The sequence below is a fragment of the Arvicanthis niloticus genome, chromosome 23 (genome assembly GCF_011762505.2).
Source record: "Arvicanthis niloticus isolate mArvNil1 chromosome 23, mArvNil1.pat.X, whole genome shotgun sequence".
NCBI lineage: Eukaryota > Metazoa > Chordata > Mammalia > Rodentia > Muridae > Arvicanthis > Arvicanthis niloticus.
This window is the reverse complement of record NC_133430.1, coordinates 29624721-29627752: the sequence shown is the minus strand read 5'-3', so window position 1 is coordinate 29627752 and position 3032 is coordinate 29624721. Positions and strand designations below refer to the sequence as shown.

The window sequence follows — 3032 nt, the reverse complement described above, 5'->3', positions numbered from 1 at the left end:
CATGCATCAAGCCCTCGTCAGTCCTGGTCTGTTAAAATCTAGAGACCAAGGTCAATGCTGAGTGGAAAGTCAACTGACCCTGACAGCCACCTGGAACCCCACCTCCTCACCTCCAGAGATTCCTGTGCCAGGTCACCTGCCTCCCTCAGACACCTGCCTGGCTTCCAGCTCCTGCTGTCTGAGTTCCAGGTTAAGCCAGGTACAGCTGAGTCCCTAGCCTTTCCTGCCACTAGGGTAGAAACCTCCCCAGCCTCCTCTGTTCAGTGCCGGGAACCAAGGCAAGAAGACAAGAAATCCTTAGCCTTAACAACCTCGAACTGAAGGAAAATGGCTGGGAATGGGTTGCCACCATGGGTGGGGCATATGTCATGTAGAAACAGAATTCAGCAGACTGAGTTTGAAACTTGATCTTGAATGTTCTTAATAAGTAACCCTGAGCACAATACTTCTTGTTCCTCAGCATTCACATCTGTAAAAGGGGGACATAAAGGGACCAGATTTTATGAGGTTGTGGTGAAGATGAGCAGATAAAGGTGTGGAACATTTTGGCACCTGGGGGAGGCAGCTCTGAGCTCCACCCCTCCCTGGGCAAATGGAAGGCTTCCAGGAGGGCCTGGGGTTTGTTCCCAGTCTTAGAAGATGGAAATAACTGTGATCACAGTTGACACCAGGAGGTGTGCTCATCACTTTGAAGACACTACCTTTGAATTCTCCAGACAATCCAGGGGGGTGGGGCTCTTCCTTTATTCCTATCTCAAGGGAGAAGAAGTTGAGGCTCAGAAAGGCTAGGCAATTTTCCTCAAGAAACACAGCAAAATGAAGAAACAAACTTCTTTTCCCCCTGCCCCCCGCCACAGGGAAAAGGTTTATTGGGGGGGGGGGGGCCAAAGAGGGGGACAATGAAGAAGAAGGAAAGAGAGCAAGAAACAAAATGCTTAATGCCTCTGCTGCGGCTATGCCAGTGGTAGAGACTGTAGAAAACAAAAGGCGAGTCTTGGCACCCAACTCTGGTTGTTTCTTTGACCTGGGACTCCATTTGGGGGTTTATGCAGAAATCCTGGAGGAGAGAGTGAAGGGCAGGAGGGGCTACACGGGTGGTCAGTGATTTCCCCCTGCCCTAAGACGTGACCAATAACAGGTCCTGAACCAGCTTGTACAGGGTCACCCAGGAGCCTGGCCGTGGGAGGGATGCTCTGATCAAAGCCTCTGCAAACTTACCTCCTGCCTTAAGTCAGACCCGGTTCTCTGGTCTCTTGTGGATCTCAGTCCCTAGCCTGCCTCAGCTCCTGGCCAATGGCCAGAATTTTTGCTGGGAGGATACAAAGGGGAGGAAAGAAGGTGGGCGTCATGTTCCCATCTCTAGAGCTCCGGGTCCCTGGTGTGAGGTCCTTTCTGCACAAATAATCCCAAGACCCCCTCCCCCACCCACTCATTCTGGTTCTTTATGCAATATAGATAATTGTTCCTGTCAGGTTACCACCCAGGATTACCAAGGGGTCCGTCGTCGGACCACTCGAGATGTTATCCTAAGAGCCCAGACAGTTCTGTAGGAAAGAGGTGAGCTGGAGACTTAACAGGTGTGGATGCTCCCCCAGCCATCCCACTCTAGCCACCCCCCACCTCCAGCCAACCCCCCCTCAGACATCTCAGATTACACTGAGCAGTGCTTTCAAATGGAACTCCACTGTTTCCATGGCAACTCAGCCCCGTGTTTGCACCTCAGAAGCTGGGGGTAGAGGCAGTGAGGAGGTGAAAGGCAGTGACAGGGGGCACAACGCTCCTGCAGGATGAGGGCAGAGTGAAGCCATCTGTCCACTCATGTCCCTCCTGCTCCTCACCCTCACTTCTGGGACTCCGGTGGAAGCCACACAAAACCACAAGTGCGGACAGAGGAGCTCTGGACAAAGACGCAGCCAGATCTGGTCCCCCAAACATGCCCTTGGTCTTCTGTTATGTGTGCCACAATCATGGCCCTGGATGATGCCCCATTTCCCGCCCACCCTGGTACCTTCAGGCTCTTCCATAGAAGCTGGGGGGCATCTGGGGCAACTTCCTGGGTCCTAATCCTCATCTGTGCATGGGGGATAAAGAAGTACATCTGCCATGATACTAAGGAAAATGTCCACAACTAGGATGACGCACACACAGATGTCCAGAGTGACCCTAGGGGTCCTTAGCTCACCTGTTGGGTGAGGCCCTACCACGGTTTACAGAGCCCTGTCAATCAGTAACTCTGGTCTTGATGGATCTTCCCTGACATGACCCTAAGCAGGAGACTCCGAATAGCCCTTCTTTCCTTCCAGGGATACCAGTTTCCCTGCATGCATTTCTCTCTGCCTTGGGGGCTGGTTTGAGCCACTACCTCCCTTCCAGCCTCCCTCCCACACCCAGCCTCCCCCATCCATCAACAAGGGTGAGCTCAAAGCTCCCCCCCCCAGCTCTGAAATACTGACTCAACAAATCTCCCTCTACAGCAGCAAATGTTCCTGCCCACACCTCCTCCTTAAGCAGCCCCCTCCCCCTTCTTTCCTTTGTCACCTCATGCCGCAGTGCCAGCAAGGCCTGGAGAGGGTGGCTTTCATTATTCTTTTTCTTTATTTTTATCAAAGGTTTGGGTTTCTGTTGTTGTTAGGGCTTTTTTTTTTTTTTTTTTTCCAAAAAAAAAAAAAAAATTGTGTTTCCCTTGAGACAGTGCAGGCTCTCTAAGCTCCCCTTGTTTCCATGGTGACAGCAGCTGGCTCACATGTGTGGTTGCTATAGAAACGAGGATGGTTCTCTCTTCTCACGTTCTCGTCCTTCCTCAGCCACCCCCTCCTTCTTAACAGCACTTGGGGTGCAAAGAAAGGGCCCTGAGAAGCTCCAAGCACCTCAGGAGCCAGCCAGGCCCTGCCTCCGGCTGTTTATCTGTGGGGGGGGAGTGGGGGGGCTGGAGGGGGTGGTAGGAAGGGGGTGGCAGGAGGAGGGGATGGCAAGGGGGGTGCTTCCCCATAAGCTTTCTAGCCTCCACAAAAGGAGGCAGGAGGACACAGATA

At 52.7% G+C, this 3032-nt stretch overlaps 1 long non-coding RNA gene across 1 annotated transcript; it reads right to left on the bottom strand.

Moving 5' to 3' along the window:
- Positions 1-719: 719 nt before the first annotated feature.
- Positions 720-2176, bottom strand: LOC143436936 (uncharacterized). The gene is made up of 3 exons (XR_013106683.1): positions 2009-2176; positions 1219-1309; positions 720-1057 (listed from the first exon to the last, which is right to left on the bottom strand). It is a non-coding gene; the product is annotated as an uncharacterized LOC143436936 (long non-coding RNA).
- Positions 2177-3032: the final 856 nt, after the last annotated feature.